Consider the following 18,365-nt stretch of genomic DNA (forward strand, 5'->3'; position numbering starts at 1 on the left):
GTTGCATTTTAAATGATACAGTACTGTACCATTGTTCTCGGGCTAAAAATGCATTTTTGTTCATAGATTAGCTAGCATTTTAGAATTTCAATATCATTATGTTGGCCGGTTTTATTCAAGTTTCAAGTTTTATTTATAATATATAATACCAGAAGGTCGTAGACCCATGAGGTCTTAAGTGCACAATGGTGACAAATACAAATAATATGTACGTGTTCGGTAACATATTAACTAATACATTTTATACAAAATTAGATAAAGAACAGGAATACATTGATAAATAAACTGTTCGAGTAATTGAACTCTTACTTTTTCTAGTTTATAAAACATCCTCCCTTTCAATCTAAGTGCGAAAATGTAATTACCTAGAGCGTATAAAGGAAAGATATTAAGGTAAATAATTTTGATATGCATGTTTGTGACGTTTTATGCTTACTGTACGTTGAAATAGGATTCAAAAAGGAAAATATGATAAATTGCATATACCTATATTCAGAAATAAAATGCGCATCTGTTCCCTCTATTTCAAACACAATAATTTTAAACAACTCTTCATTAACGCATCATTTTAGTGGCCATTTTCTACCAAAAAAAAATGAAGATGATGTGTAACTTAAATTTGCGACAGAAACGACGAAATACTCGTTAAAAACGTTATTTTGGCGGGAATTAACGTCGGATTCCTTAGCATACGTCATTAAGTATTTGACGTCATTTTCAACCGTTTCCGCGTGCAAAATCAAACAACATGGTGGTAGATCAAGAGAAAGGTAAAATTAGTGACACTTGCGTTTTAACGTGTTTTTTTTTTCGTTTTTTCAACTTTAAGACCTTTTTAGTCAGTTGTATTTTAAATGATACCATTGTTCTCTAAAAAATGCATTTGTTTCCATAGATTAGCTAGCATTTTTGAATTTCAATATCATTTAGTTGCCCGGTTTTATTCAAGTTTCAAGTTTTATTCATAATATACCAGAAGGTCGTAGACCAATGAGGCATAAAGAGTACAGTGGTGACAAATACAAATAATATGTACATGTGCGGTAATTAATTGTATTAACCAATACATTTGTTTTCATAGATTAGCTAGCATTTTTGAATTTCAATATCATTTAGTTGGCCGGTTTTATTCAAGTCTTAAACAAATACAAATAATATGTACGTGTGCGGTAACATATTAACTAATACATTTTATACAAAATTAGATTTAGATCATGCATACATTATAAATCAACTGTTCGTGTATTGTTACTCTTACATCTCCGAGTTGATAAAACATCCTCCCTCTCAATCGAAGTGCAAAAATGTAATTACCTCGAGCGTAAACAGGAAATATATTAAGGTAAATGATTTTGATATGCATGAGTGTGACGTTTTATTTGCTTATGTTGAAGTAGGATTGAAAAGGAAAATATAATAAATGTGACGCACTCTGAGATTTTCGGTCCAAATGAGGTAACCTCGTTTCCGAGAACATCAACGGACAACTTCAAACCTGAGTTAACACAATAAACTTTTATTTCCAATAAACAAACATTTGTAAGCGTCTATTTTTATTTTGCTGAGCTGTCCGGTAGTTTATATATTACAAATAGTTGTATTTGGCCTTTTACTTTAAGGTTTTAACAAATTAATTCCCATCTACTTGCGTTTCGTTGTTGTAATCTCCCTTTGTTTAAGATTGCTCATGACCTCATTTTTTCGTAAGATAAACATTGAGGTCAAAAGGCATACGCGTGTTTATTGACTTTTAACACGAGAATTTGGCAGAATTTATGGAATAAAACAAAGGTATGTACATGTTTTCATATTAATACATTCAAACCATCAGGGAAATAATCATATTATTGACTACTGACAGTTTTACATTGCTAAAAGTGCAAAATAAATTTGAACCGGTGTGGCATGAAATTCTTAAGACCCGTGAAATAGGTCAGACTTACCATACTGCGCATGCGCAGACGGCGGTCAATGATCATCGAGTAATGGCCGTGAGATATGCAAGATTCGTCACTGCATGCGATGAATACTCGACGATTAGAGGAATTTAAGGGAGATTTCCATTTGATTGAATTAACTTACACCCATTATAAACATCATGTTGTTACAATTTATATTTTTGCTTCAAATAGGTCAAATTGAAACATGAACGTACTCAAATATGACCTGTCAATCGTGTCTGGTTGTCTGGTATGCACCACAGGTATCTGCGCGTTGTTACCCCCCCCCCCCCCCCCGTCTCCATAGAACCCCACTCCCCCAAACTATAACTCTCCAAATTGTTTTTAAAAAATATCTAAAAAACATATCCAGATGTTGTTTTAACATCATATTCCGTCTTAAAACTGCACTCTCACAGATTGACTGTTTTGACAACTTTCTTAATGTTTGTCTCAGAATCAGTACAGTCATTGTCTTAAAACCAATTGTTTTCTTATTTGTGCTTATAAATTGATGTTTAATGGCTAAAAGCGTTCAAATGCTTTAAGAAATTAGTGTCTAATTGCATATATAAATAATAAACATTGATATGATAACCTGCAATCCGATCTTTTGTCAGCAGTCTTCAACTACTGGTGTCCAAACATTCAGGGCTTCTGTTAAAGGAATTTTTAAAGTTTATGACTCAGGATTTAGAAATGGATTCCAGAATTGATTCATTGGACGTACCAAAACTTCCATAAATGTGAAGAAAACTTTTGAAATTGAAAGCTTGGAAGTTCAAAATATCAAAACCTGGTGTCAATATTACTTTTATGCTCAAAATTTCGATCAGTTTACAAGCAAAATTAATTATTATGATATAAATCGGTGAAATTGGCATGTTATATTTGCCAAAAAAGACTTAAATCTTTCAAATTATGGTGAAAAACTTCCTAAATTGATTGACAGGAAGTGCATAATTCCAAGTTACCATATACAAGATACAAGAATATTAATTAGTCAGGTATATGTTAACAAGAATGAGCTATTTTTTGACATGATGAACAAACATACAGAATATTTAAAAAAAACATAACAATGAGCCTGTGGCCCGGAAATAAAAGCATATAGTAAATTGAAGAGATATTGGAACAAGTATTTATAAAAGCCGTTTTGTACTTATATTCATGCATACAATTTTACATAAAGTAAGTTGAATAGGGCATTCTAAATGGAAGCCCTCAACATTTAAGTAAAACATACTGTCTCCCAGACAAGAAATAAAAATTTGCTATAACATTCAATCTATGAGTGTGCCGCTTTAACATCAAACTTTCTGACAATATCCGACCATACCCTACTCACACATTAAAATTGGTGAAAGGAAAAACATTTAGTTAATAAAATAGCATTTGATTAAGCTCTCTTGAGAGCTCAAGCCTCCTCACACAATGATGTAAATGATAAGAAAAAGATCCTTTTATAGCACTCCCTCTCTGGATATCGTTCCGAAACCCCCACACCTCAAACTTGATATAGCGCCAGGCCCTCCAGTGACAGCCCCAGTCTCCTCCACCCCCTTGCACAAATTTGTGAGACCCTTTTACAGTCTTTCCTACTGCCGCCATCTGTTTCATTCAATATACACTCCTCCAATGACAGTCCTACCCTCCCCCACCACCTTGCACACAATAATGTAAGATAAGGAATTTTCAAATGTTTTCCGGTAGTATTTGAAACATTTTATACCCCACTTCCCCGACCGACCCTATTCATGATAAGCAGTCCCTTACACAATAGTCTATGAACACAATGCCCCCCCCCATCCCTTGCACACTATATTGTATGTTCTTAAGTGTTTTCCAGCAATGTGTTTACCAGGTTTTTAGTCATTGGACAAACCCGTCTCAAATATACACTGGTTTATACAGTCCAGATTTTTGTCTGAATAATAATGAGCAAAGCAATGAGTCATTTACTGTGTATATTCCCAGCCAGTCTTGTGCATATTTAACAGGTCTGCTGAAATTCAGCAATATAGCTTGTCATCATTACACATCATTATTTGTGCATGTAACTGTAAATACTGTGAGGCTTTGGTCTTAGAAACTTGACGGTCATAAATTATGCTATTATCTTGTCTCAGTCTTGGGATTTTTGTTCCACTCTTTACAGCAATCCAGAACACAGTTTTGTGTTGTTAAATTTTAGAATGTAACATTAAAGCTGCCTTCTACAGATTGACAGGTCTGACGTTATTTTACATTTTGTGACTCAGCCTTCAATTTAAGTAATTTAAGAAAAAACAATAAAACAGATCACAATTAGTTGAAGAACTGCAGAAAATTTCCAATTTCTTAAAGCGTAAATCATTATAGCCATAAAACATCATTTTCCAAATTTTAATTAAAAAAAAACAATCACATGTTTTGTCAGTAGTCTTATATTACTGTTTTTCAGACTCTAATGCAGAAAAAGCCTAATTCATAGACAAGAAAATGTGGTCAAACTGGTCAATCAAACTTTGAGAGAGCAGCTTTAACAGAGACTATATATGATATATTTTGTTTCTGAGCCAATGGTGTCGCATAGGTATATGATAAGTTTGCAATTCACATGTTTAATATTCAATCTTTTAAATCAATTCAGCGTGTTGTAAAAATGTTGATGGGTATAAAGATAATACTTACTTAAAGGTTCCCCCCTCAAAAAATGTTTTTGAAATAACTTATACGGTCAAAGAAAGGTGACATAATTATGCCCTCCCACATTTGGGAAAATGCTGATGGATAATCTGACGATTAATAAGATATATGTTGAATAAAATGTTATATGATATGAGAACACAGATATCATACACTTCTGCAACCGAAATTTAAGTAAAAATTAGGTGACATGAAGAAAGATCTTAATTATTAAGAATGGGCTGTCAGAGTAATCATTGTGTCACAGAGTTATAAAACAAAAATTATTATTTATATTTCTCTCAAATATATTTAATAAGGAAATATGAAAAGCTTAAGCATTTGTCATGAAAAGCTTAAGCATTTGTCTGCAAGGCCACATGTGGAAATCATAGATACTAGTTACTATATATTATTATGGTATAGTGGGTAATTCATAGTCTTTGCAATATCAGTTATAGACATCTGCTAGACTTGTTCTTAATTATTGGACATACATTTAGATGATTGCAATTATAACATGAAGGTGTGAATTAGATTTTTATGGGTTCTGGACGATTCTAGGACATTTGCCCCCCCCGGACATTTGCCCCCCCGGATGTTTGCCCCCCTTTTGGACCATCGCGGACATTTGCCCCCCCCGCCGTTTTCGAGGGGGCGGACATTTGCCCCCCCCGCCGTTTTCGAGGGGGCGGACATTTGCCCCCCCCGGTGATGGTGGTCTTGCTGCTTTTCTTCTTCGTGTACGTAAAACTATCAAAGCAAAGCTTTGGTGCGCCTCTACTACTCGTAATGAATTCCATGTTGCTTCGTGGAAGTGAATTGTGAGTTGTAATTTGTGATAGGAAATACGTCCATTATATGAGTCCCGTGTTCTTAGTTTGTATTTTGAGCAAAAGTACGTCACATTTTTCTCGTTAATTATCTCTTCTTTGATATCATGCAAACAGAGGTAAATAGCGCGATCGAGATTGCTTTAATTGTTTCTCATTAATTAACTCTTCTTTGATATCATGCAAACAGAGGTAAATAGCGCGATCGGGATTGCTTTAATTGTAGTGTTGGATCGCACTTTAATACAAACACATGTTTGGTGTTGATAGTTTGTAAGATTATTAAAGTTATCGCAAATGTCCGCCCCATCGAAAATGGAGGGGGGGCATATGGCGGACACTGTAAAAGTCAACACTTATGTCCAGACGTATTTTTATGTTTTATCATGCAGTGTATCGTTTTAATTAATTAAAAATACGTGGGCAGCCAACAACAATCATTATGTTCTAATGGAAACTAATTATTTTGACGCTGATCTGGATAATAAACTTGAAATTGTTGATAAATTAAGCCCCATTCTATATTGGAAAGTTGACACTGTTTGACTGAGAGGCTGTCAGACTTTTCAACCCCTTTGTCATTTGTGAAATCAAAGACTTTTCAACCCCTTTGTCATTATTTCAACCCCTTAAGGTGCTAAGACTTTTCACCCCCCCCCCCCCCCCGAAGTAAATAGAGAAAATAACTACATCAGTAAAGAATTTTTTTGAAATTTCTTTTAAAAATCAAGAATATATTAAGACTAAAAATATAACAAACAGAAAATATGTAATACATAAAAAATATACATACATAAAACACATGATAATACAGTCGAAACTTGATGGCTCGATATTCTAGGGACTGGCCAAAATACTTCGAGCTTCGAGAATATCGAGCCAAGCGGGATTGCTTACAGAATGTTATTTTTTTATTAGTTACAAAAATTATTGTTTACATTGTTTGTTATTGGCTACGCCATCTCCGTAAGGGAAGCGAAGAGTATTTATTAGACATAATTACAATAATTACAATCGTGAAGTTCGTAGCATGACTTATTCCATACATATAAAATATATTTTGATTTTTTTAAATTATTATAAAAATACATTTATGCGAAAACAACAAACAACCAATTTTAAACAGTGGGTTACACAACTAAGGTATATCAAAATGCATAGAAATTTATAGATGGATAACAATTAGAGACAGAACTTAATGTGATGGCATGTTAAATCAACCTGTTTAACCATTTAAATTTAATAATAATTATAATACCAGTCAAGCAATTTTAATCAATTAGGGCCTTGTGCTAAATGGAGCCAAGCAATCAAATAAAGGTGTGAGATTCTTAACTGAACCCGCGAAAATGACATCGACCCAAGAATACAAAACAAAGTGTGAAATTCTAAATTGGGACCACGAAAATGACTTCGAGCGTGGAGAAATATCGACCCTCAAGATATCGAGCCATGCGATCAAATTTTATATGAACAAAAAGTAAAAAAAATCAGTCCTTTTAATCTGGTTCGAGCCAATGAGGATATCGAGCCATGAGATATCGAGCCAACGAGTTTCGACTGTACAAAAATTCATAACTGGGTGCTTTTCAAAATAATGAGGCAAAAGTGTGACTTAGGGGTTGAAAATTCAAACCCAGTTTTCATGATTGTCACCTATTTTACATGAAAGTAAATACTTCAAATTACACAGAAATAGCTTTGAGAAAGTATCAGGAAATACAAATAAACAAATATTTTGACCTTAAATCCAAATATTGTAAACATTTCTTACAATATGGGTGATTTATAAAAAGTGTCTTATGACAAGAACCAAGCATAAATCATATGATTTTTCTGAATTATATAATCAGTAATTGGTACCTGTGTGTAGTCATGTGCATAATAACTCAGTTGTTTAAGAAAAATAAAAAAAATCAACACATTTTGTCTAAATTTGAAACCAAAAATAAATTGTTACCTCTCAAAGTTTTTGCTGTAATAAAAACAAGAATCAATTAAGGGAAAAATCTACATTAACCTCACCTTATGCATCTTTATAGACCACATACCAAATTTCAAGAATGTATTGTAACTTACAATTGCCAAAATTTTTCATTTCAAAATTGAACTATTTTTCGGTGGACAGGGGACACATATTGAAAGCCAATATAATATGCATTTATAATAACTTTTATATTAATAAAAAAAACTATTTGTGATCAACCTAAGACATTTCTGTGTATATGATAGAGTGTATTCCTCAAAATTTCTTTAGTATCACATTTTTCACAACAATTTCCTCAAAATTCAACAGCATGTAATGATGCAAATGGAAAATAGTTGCTTAGAGAACAACTTACAGCAAACAATCACATATATAACATTTATTACTTCATATTGAGTCTTAAAATAAGAAAATATCATCAATGGTAATATCAAGCACTGGGGACAAATCATAATGCAAGTAATATTTTTCAATAATGTAATTATTTTTGTAACTTAACTATTCTTGGTAAACATTTTTACAATAAGAGGAACTGTCCTTTCAGTAAAGCTTGAAACAATACTGTAAATGTTTGAAAGATTACATTAGAGCCTACAAAATTAAATTTCTAAACAATGGAATAAAACATGTCCACAGAGTGTGATAATGTTTTTGGTCTCAATGCACCTGTTACCATAAAAAAAACTTTTGTGAACATGTCTAAATTTAAAAGATGCCTCTTTGCCTTTGGCATCCTACTCAATAGAATAGTATCTTTTTTATTAGGCATTATTCAAGAATTAAATTCAAGAAAATTCTCAACTTTTGGTTTCCACAAGGATTTAAATTCACCTGGCTTTGACATGGTTTTACTTTGGTCCATTTTTAGGCGCTCAAATTGTCAAAGACATTTCTTGCAACTCCACATATTCTTAGCATTGCTTGTGTATACTAGCTAGCTGCCTTTTTAATTTTTTCCTGATTTAGTTGGTGTGCCTACTTTTCTTATGACTATGACCGACAGACATCACCAATTGTGTAATTTTCTACAACATGACTTATTTTTAGACCTTTACTTTGGTGTGGCATTCTTTACCAGACCGTTAATTGTGGAGGCCCATGCCATGGAATCCCTCCGAAGCCATGGGGTTGTTTTGCATGTTGTGCTTTTTCAGAACTGATGCTACTTTAACTGTGTGTGTTCATACCTTCTCATTTTAACCTTTCTCCTTTTATTCTGTCTGTCATTTTCTAGACTTTTGTTGTTTCCTCATTTCGCTTCATTTTATTTCTTCTCTGCCTCTGCTTCTTAAGTTTCTCCTTTTCTTTTATTTGTAAATCATATATAGGATCTATTTGTCCTCTTTCTTAGTGTTTGAGCAGTAACCTGGCAAATGCTGCTCTTTTTCTCGGTATCTCAATCTCTGTCATACATTTTCTGCAACTTTTGATCTTTCCTAAGTCATTCTTTCTTGCGCATCCTAGACTTCATTGTGTTAATGTTTTCAACAGTCTTTTCTTCATTTGTTTTCATATTTTCTATGTGATCTCTTTGGAAAAGGAAGCTTAACTACAAGCTTTTCAACTAGGGTACTTATTTCCTACATACAAAATTATAATCTGGTATATTTGCTATCCATATAAAAAAATTGTCCCCTGTGCACTTAATTGAAGCATATAATACCTTGAACATATAATAGCATTACATGAATAATTTCAATTTGATTTGATGTTTTTTTAATTGTCATGATAAAATCAAAATAGAATATTTAAACAAAATATGTTATCTTTTGTGCCTCAATACTGAAACTGTATTTAAATTAATTCAATAAACCTTTAAGAGTAAACATTTAATGGCTTTATAATTAAATAATTAATTAAAAAGTATTTATAACACACTTACCATCAAGTTGCTAAACTAGCAAGTGATGCCTAAATATAACAAACACACTTCTCAGAATGTGGAAATAGCACCATATTTGTTAGTTTATGACATTTTATTGAAATCTTCTAAAACAGGGTGCACAGGGGACAATTTGCTTTAAACCATGCAGATGCTTCAAATCTCTGTATGTGAGAGGCTGAAAACTGTTTTTGCATCTGTTGTAACTTTCTTTTCTGGGAAATACAGCAGAATATCATTTTATTGAAGAAATTATAGAAATCTGACATCAAACAACCGAAAAGGTGCACAGGGTGTTTTTGCATCTGTTGTAACTTTCTTTTCTGGGAAATACAGCAGAATATCATTTTATTAGAAATCTGACATCAAACAACCGAAAAGGTGCACAGGGGACAATAAGTCATAATGGGGTAATAAGTCATGCATCTGAGTTACGGACAAAATAATGTATTAAATAATAAAACAATGTTATTTATATAAAGCTGGCAGGTTAAAGTTATTGAAATAACATAGTAACTTAACATAAATAGTGCTTAAATGGAATGGTAGTGTTCTCAATGTGAATTGAATATTCTTTCTTCTTTTTTAAATGAATAGGGGTCCGTCATATGACATTAAAATTTGGTTAAGATAATACATATTTTTTGAATTGAAGTATGTTTTTTAAAATGAGAAAGGGTTAAGTTACATTAAAAACAATAACAAAATACTATATCATTCAGTTTCAAAAAATAAAACACACTTGAATAAAGGTCTTCATGTAAAATGTCACACTTTTTTGGGTGCACAGGGGACAAATTGAGCAACATATTTTTACACAACTTTTTTCCTGATTGAGCCATCCATTTGAAACTCAACAATTTTCTTGACAAGATTGATTGGCCCCATAATGTGCTTGCAAACACTTTCTAAAAGTGAAAGGAATAAAAGTTAGGATAGATAAAAGAAAAAGCCTCATTATTTTGAAAAGCACCCAAATATAAATAAAATGCTTGACTGTCCATTTAGCTATTTAGTCGCTTATGCACCAGTCAATGGTAACCACGGCCTCCCAGCTCCAGGGGTATACTGGGGATAGCCGGGGAAATGGGCCATGTTTTCACCTTCCAGGTGGCCCCGCAGTGCCGGGTGAATGCGGTGGTTTTGTCTTCACGCCAAATGTAGTGGGGAAAGGGCCTCTCCTAGAATCCCTTGGGTACGGGGGCATTTAGCAGGGGTTTCACGAGCAGTTCTTCCCCGCAGGGCAGGGACTTTGCCCGGGCTTGGCTGAACCGAAAGTCAAACAAACAAATGACTGGTGCATTAGCCATTAATCTTCCTGAGGAAATCCTCACACAATATATATCATGTACATGGTACTGCTCCCTAAATTAATTGAAACAGCATATCTTTTTCTTTTTAAGTTTTAGTTTTTTTTAATCACTTTTTTAAAAACATATTTTGCCATCAATAAAATGAGTTGAATTTCAAATAAAATTCTTTATATCAAAACATCTAGATTTAGCAGACAAAGTTTAAGAAATACAAAAGTATACATTGAGTTCATAGTTGTTAATAATTTATTCAAGATTGAGTATCAAATGCTGTCAAATTACAAATAGATTCATAATTTAATATGTCAACCCATTAGATGAAACCTTTTTAAACAGTGAATAAACAACATTATGCCAATTATCAAAAATCTCTGGAAGAGAATAAACGTTTTTTTATTACTAAGTGCTAAATGCTTTAAAAATGTGTTGATAAAATGTTACATTTATAGGTGTAAAGTTCTATAAGATTTAATAAATCTTTTTTTTTCTCAGATTCAAAAAATGAGGACATTCTATTATAAAGTGGTATAAAAATGTGCATGTAAAAATGCTATAAGCAATGTTTTGTCTTTTAATAAATGCAATTAAAGAATGGAATGAAGGTCGCACATCTATAAATAGGCAACATCTGTGACATGGTCATAAATTTCTAAGGGATTGAGGGGGTTCATAACACCTTTAATTTAGGTTATAGTAACTTAAAAGTGACAGTTAATTATGGTTGTAATACCCTGATGGCCATCATTCCAAACTATGAGCAGCTTGATAAATTTTGTGTATGATTTTCCGGATTTAAAACCAAACAAACATATATTTATATTTATACCTCCAAATCTCAGAATCTTTAGATAATACATTATTGATTACATTTTAAAGAACTATCATCAAACTGTACTTAAATAGCAATAAGGTACTTATCCTTCCTTGCATTCATTTTCTTTTGCAATTATTCAAGTTTGTTATTTCAAGAACAAAAATATGGTCATAACTTTGTACATACTATATGGGATTTCACTGAAATATTTAATACCCTGTAGAATATAATAATTGTTCGGGTAACCAGGCATCAAAATCTTACTTTACTGTACCATTGATAATGTTCCTAATATTATAGCATATTGAAAAACACTAACCATTAACTGTTCATCTTTACTCTATTGAATACATATATGCACATCATCATGTGAGGTATTGCAACTAATGGCTAGATGCCAGCTAGAGCACATCTTGCGTGATATATATTATAGTTATTTAAATTTAATATAAATGAAAAAACTTATTTATTTAAATAAAGGTATCATTTGCCGCCATCAAGTTATTAGTAAACCAATGCAAAGCCTTTGTGTAAATTTCATCAAATACTTTGGAGAAACGTGTAACAAATAAGACAAAATAACCTTAAATTGTTTTTCAATAACAATTTGTTAATTTGTTTTGCAAAAAAACAATGAAAAAAGACAACACCTGGCTGACAAAAAATAATAGGGGTTGAAAAGTCTTTGATATAGGGGTTGAAAAGTCTTCAATATAGCCAATAAAGTATTTCAACTAGGGGTTGAGAAGTCCTTGATTTAGGGGTTGAAAAGTCCAAACAGCTAGGGGTCGAAAAGTCTTTAAAATAGGGGTCGAAAAGTCAAAGGGTTGAAAAGTCTTCGTTTTGAGAAGGGGTAGAAAAATCTTGGGGTTGAAAAGTCCTGCTCCCGACACAGAAGGCAACAAAATTCTGTCCCGACCGGCACTTTGCAGAATTTACATATGAATAATATTGATATGATTGTTCTGTTCAAATTTTCTTTTGAACCTAAGATAACTTAATTCAGGTGAAATGGTGATCATTCAATGTACAATGGAAGGAGTGGTGGGTCCACACTGTCCAAAAGTCATCCCATGGTGGACACAATATCCTGCAGCTTATTGAAGACCCAGCCAAGTCCGTGACCCAGCCAATACGATGGAGTTCTTTAAGAAATTGTTGAAGCCAATACCAGGACTGACCAAGTACCACCATTTTTGGTAAATACACCACCTTCTTGATCATAGGTTTGGACATACAAAATCATAGTCATGGTGTTAATGAGCTTAAAATAAATATAGAATGATTTTTTATCATTTAAGGTAATAGATGATAGATATTATTAGAAATGCTTTTGGTTACAGTTTTATTCAATGGCTGTGTAGTCATTATAAATACTAATTGAATTAGTAATATTTTAAAACTGTAAACTTATTCATTTTTTGCATTATTATCTATATTTTTTGTGTTACTTGTCTTTCAGGATCACGCGTAGACATCCAGGGACAGAGTTTGTGCGGGGATATTTGACAATCCAGATGTTGCCCTGTCTGCAGTGGTTAAATGCCATAGAGAATTAAAATCAAGAACCTTCATGCAAAAAGGTCTTTGCACCTGTCCTGTTAGAGGAGATCACTCCTCTGTGCAATAACAGTCCATCATGTTCCAAGCCAACAGTTTCCAAACCATCTAGTGGTGTTAGAAATAGTGTACTGACATAGTTACACATCTTTTGCACTGATAAACCAATTCAGTCATTAATATGGCCCATGTTGCTGTTTTGATGTGATGAAATGTAGAAAAAGAAAAAAATAAGCAAAATGTATCAAGGTTATTTCAAGTAAAGGTTCAATAATGGCAGAATGTTTCAACTTTAAAGAAAATAATTTGATTGCTTTTAGGCTTGGTATTGGTGACTTTAAGATCATTTAGAACAATGCTTTTATTGTTGTGACAGTTTTTGTTTTAAAGAAGTAGGCCAAATGGTAAGAGATTTGTTCCAGAGGATTAATGCAGCAGGCTGTTCTTGTTTTTTTTTATTTAAACCAGTACTTTTAGCCAAAAATAACTTTGCCCATTCAACTATCCCTGATTATGTATGATTTCATGTTATGCTATTTCTTTTTGCATTTCTTGTTGTTGTGAAGTTGCCATATAAGAATTTGTCATAATAAGGCATTAAGTTTACATGAGCACATGTTGTAAACAAGTCTTTGTTTTTATTTGTTTGTTGTTCAAAGGATGTATGAAATATTAAATAACCAATATTTCCATATTGCTTTAAGTTGACAATATGTACTAAATTTTACATAATGTTAGAAGTAAAATATTAATAAGAACTAAGAAATAAAATTAATAATAAGATGTGTACAGATGTTTAAAAAATCAAACCTTATCATTTTGTAGGGCTTCTAAAACAATTTAATTTCTCTTGCCACTCTTTTATCAGTCTGTAAATGCTATTGGGTTAAAAAAATATATACTTACCGTTGGAAACTTTAAAGAGATGATGAAGTATAAACTAAGCTACTGGTTTACATTTATTTTAATAGTATTGATTTTATCAAGTTTGGCAAAGTCATATTATTATTCAAATATATGTCAGAATAATAGCCAACCTTTTTGAGGGTTATGAAAATGGGGGTGCAAATCACACATTGTCAGATGAGTTAGTTATAGCTTATTGATGATGCGTTGGTATCATTTTTGTCCACACAATCACCGTAAGTTCATAGATATTATGATAGTTGTCAACTTATTATTTTAAGTTAAATAAACTTCAATCTCATTGGAGTGAAAGTTTGCCTTTTACCAAAATAATACCCTGTTCCAAACTTGAAGATGCAATTTTAAATGATCAGCTTAATTTTAGTACATGTTTCACATGTTTGAAGTCTCATTCATTCCTGTATTTACTAGTATATTATTGCTGTTTTTGAAATACAATTGTTATTTTAGGGACATGAATTTATTTGCATTTTGCCCTTTATATTATAAGTAATTTATGACTAAAAAATGAATTTTCATTGAAAAAAACAACATTGTTTTGTACAAATTATAATGAACACCATTGCCATGGCAATCATTATGTCTCCCCCTATCTGGGGGAGACATATTGTTTTTGCCCTGTCCGTCAGTCCGGTAGTCCGATAGTCCGGTAGTCCGGTAGTCCGTCAGTCCGTCAGTCCGTCCGTACGTCACACTTCGTTTCCGATCGATAACTGGAAAACCGCATGACCTAGGATCACCAAACTTGGTAGGGAGGTTGGTCATGAGGTGTAGAAGATCCCTATTGTTTTTGGGGTCACTAGGTCAAAGGTCAAGGTCGCGGCGACCCCCAATGTAAAAAACATTTCCGCTCAATATCTTGAGAATGGTTTGACCTAGGTTCACCAAACTTGGTAGGGAGGTTGGTCGTGAGGTGTAGAGGATCCCTATTGTTTTTTGGGGTCACTAGGTCAAAGGTCAAGGTCGCGGCGACCCCCAATGTAAAAAACATTTCCGCTCAATATCTTGAGAATGGTTTGACCTAGGTTCACCAAACTTGGTAGGGAGGTTGGTCGTGAGGTGTAGAGGATCCCTATTGTTTTTGGGGTCACTAGGTCAAAGGTCAAGGTCGCGGCGACCCCCAATGTAAAAAACATTTCCGCTCAATATCTTGAGAATGGTTTGACCTAGGTTCACCAAACTTGGTAGGGAGGTTGGTCGTGAGGTGTAGAGGATCCCTTTTGTTTTTGGGGTCACTAGGTCAAAGGTCAAGGTCGCGGCGACCCCCAATATAAAAAACATTTCTGCTCAAAATCTTGAGAACGGTTTGACCTAGGTTCACCAAACTTGGTAGGGAGGTTGGTCATGAGGTGTAGAAGATCCCTATTGTTTTTGGGGTCACTAGGTCAAAGGTCAAGGTCGCGGCGACCCCCAATGTAAAAAACATTTCCGCTCAATATCTTGAGAATGGTTTGACCTAGGTTCACCAAACTTGGTAGGGAGGTTGGTCGTGAGGTGTAGAGGATCCCTATTGTTTTTGGGGTCACTAGGTCAAAGGTCAAGGTCGCGGCGACCCCCAATGTAAAAAACATTTCCGCTCAATATCTTGAGAATGGTTTGACCTAGGTTCACCAAACTTGGTAGGGAGGTTGGTCGTGAGGTGTATAGGATCCCTATTGTTTTTGGGGTCACTAGGTCAAAGGTCAAGGTCGCGGCGACCCCCAATATAAAAAACATTTCTGCTCAAAATCTTGAGAACGGTTTGACCTAGGTTCACCAAACTTGGTAGGGAGGTTGGTCATGAGGTGTAGAAGATCCCTATTGTTTTTGGGGTCACTAGGTCAAAGGTCAAGGTCGCGGCGACCCCCAATGTAAAAAACATTTCCGCTCAATATCTTGAGAATGGTTTGACCTAGGTTCACCAAACTTGGTAGGGAGGTTGATCATGAGGTTTAGAAAACTCCTATGTTTTGGGGGGTCACAAGGTCAAAGGTCAACGTCGCTGTGACCTCTAATGTAAAAAAATATTTCCGTGCAATATCAGGAGAATGCTTTGATCTAGGTTCACCAAACTTTGAAGTGAGGTTGGTCATGATGTCTAGTTGATTTTGCAATCAGTTGGTCAAAGGTCAAGGTCACTGACCTTGAGGTGAAGAACCGGTTTCTGCTCAATAACTCAAGAACGTTTACACCCAGGAACTTCATACTTGGTATGCCAGTTAGTCATGACTAGTTGATGGCCCCTATTGATTTTGGGATCCATCATTGATTATTTCTCACCTACGACCACACAATGGGGGAGACATGCGCTTTTTCGAAAAAGCAATCTCTAGTTTTATATGTTGTCACAAGAGGGTAACACTTGTAACTTATCATTTTTTGTTTAATATACTTACATATTGTTGGAGTGAAAGATTACCTTTCACCAAAATGATGCCTTGTTTCAAACTTAAATATAAAAGGTTAAATGATCTATTTTATCCTTAGTTTGTGTTTACAATGTTCGAAGTCTCCCTCATTATTTTATTAACTAGTATAATAATGAGATGCTTGATACACTGTTGTTACCTAAGGAAGATGAACTTATAATAAATAATTAATGACAAAAAATGATTTTTTGAAGAAATAAAACACATTGTATTTTTTTTAGGAAAACCATTGCCATAGCAACCATATTTATATTGTCACCAGAGGGTAGCAATTGTAATGCTTTTTATATTAAGGTTAAAATAGTGTGTCTTTAAATGTAGCACTAATTGATCTACTTGTAAAATTGTTTATATATTTACTGTATATATATGTTGATAATCATTAAGAAGTAAACATTATCAAGAAACACACTTTTTGTTGTTATACCTGTTATACGGAAACTTCAATTTCTCAGTTAAAATTTGGAATTTGAAAAAAAATGATTTGTATAGGTAAAATAATAAGCTTTGTGAATATGATATCCACTTAATTCCGCCCAGATTCCTCAATTTGGACCCTAAATCACTTGTTGAATCACAAATATACATATGTATTGTATACATTTAAAATTCATTATGTACAATAAACAATAACACCTTATCCTTTGTTTTTGCCGAAGTTTCCATAGATTCGATTCTCATGACTAAGTGTTCAGGAGAAATATTTTTTTGAGAAATCTACAAAAAACATGCTCATACTTAAGTTGGTTAGCAAGTTGATGGCTTAAATTTTTTCTCATTATTTAAATGAAAAAACTACAGAAACAAGCTCAGTAGCAAAATATTTCAATATAAACCCCGTTTAATGGCACAGGGTAAACGCCAAAGACATAGAACACAAAAACAAAACACTACAAACATGGAACAATAGCACAAAACTCCACAAACAAAACCGCATATATACTGTATAAAAAACCAAGGTGTGTTTATCAGGGATTGTTAGGGACCGCATATGAACGGTCAGTAAAATATAAATACCTGCTGTTAGAATTAAGATAATTAGATGAAACTTACTTCACCAGGTACGGCCGCCATTTTGTTTGTTTGGGTAAAGTGCAGTCGATTCTCCTCTCTGAAATGATATCAAAAATAATATGTGGCACCAGGCATTCACAATTTGCGGGTCGAATTCCTTAAGTCAATTTAAATACAATATATTAAACATTAACAAATCTATTAACAATCAGTGACCCCGAATCCCTAAATACACTTAAAATAGATTTTCAATACTGAATTGCATCTGGTAAGCGCCAGGAATTGAATGGTTTATAAGGGTCATAATAAGTAAAGTAATAAAAAGTTTAATTAGAGGAGCGTGCGGTCAATTTATCATAATTTAAATTTAAATACTAATTTATATTTTCCATTTTCCATACATAAAAAGGCTTTCAGTGTCTTTAGCAAACGTACTCATGCTGTGGTATTTATTTACCAAACATACCGAGTTATTACTTTCCTTGTGCAAAAAAGGGGAATTTTTTGTGCAGTTTATGTAACGTTTCCCTGATATGTAAAATGTTTTATATATTCCTAGACTGGAAACATTTCGTTTTGCCAAAACACCTGAGCAGTTTGAACTAAGGCAGCATATAAGCGCACATTTAATTACTTTTTCAAATGTATATACCTCATTTTCAATTAAAGATAGAAGACAAATACACACACCCCTAAAACATGTTTTCAGTAGATGTGAGCGCAATGAAACTTTCCAAATATTATACTTAGAATATATTTTTTTTTATATTTTACCCCCATTGCTCCTAGAAATCTTTCGGAAACGAAATGCCTTTACTATGTCAGTTGCATTGCTTGAAGCGCGATTCTATAAAATTTGAAAAAATCAAATATTTCAACAAGCTAGAATTATAATAACCAATTTTAAGAAACAGCTGCAAAACTACGGCAGGTGTTATGTCATCTGCGCCATACTTTAAGTTATGTATTAATGTTGTTTTTTTAATTGCTTTCATTGGAATTGTATATATTTAAATACGT

At 33.4% G+C, this 18,365-nt stretch overlaps 1 long non-coding RNA gene across 3 annotated transcripts; it reads left to right on the forward strand.

The window, feature by feature from the left end:
• The first annotated feature begins 1,973 nt into the window (after window positions 1-1,973).
• On the forward strand, window positions 1,974-16,742 carry LOC128206415 (uncharacterized). Of its 3 annotated transcripts, XR_008256463.1 has the most exons (4): window positions 1,974-2,203; window positions 4,384-4,515; window positions 12,443-12,635; window positions 12,899-16,742. It is a non-coding gene; the product is annotated as an uncharacterized LOC128206415 (long non-coding RNA). The 3 variants fall into 3 exon arrangements; XR_008256462.1 differs by lacking the exon at window positions 4,384-4,515; XR_008256464.1 differs by lacking the exon at window positions 4,384-4,515 and having other exon boundaries at window positions 1,974-2,190.
• Window positions 16,743-18,365: the final 1,623 nt, after the last annotated feature.

The sequence above is a fragment of the Mya arenaria genome, chromosome 10 (genome assembly GCF_026914265.1).
Source record: "Mya arenaria isolate MELC-2E11 chromosome 10, ASM2691426v1".
Classification (NCBI taxonomy): Eukaryota; Metazoa; Mollusca; class Bivalvia; order Myida; family Myidae; genus Mya; species Mya arenaria.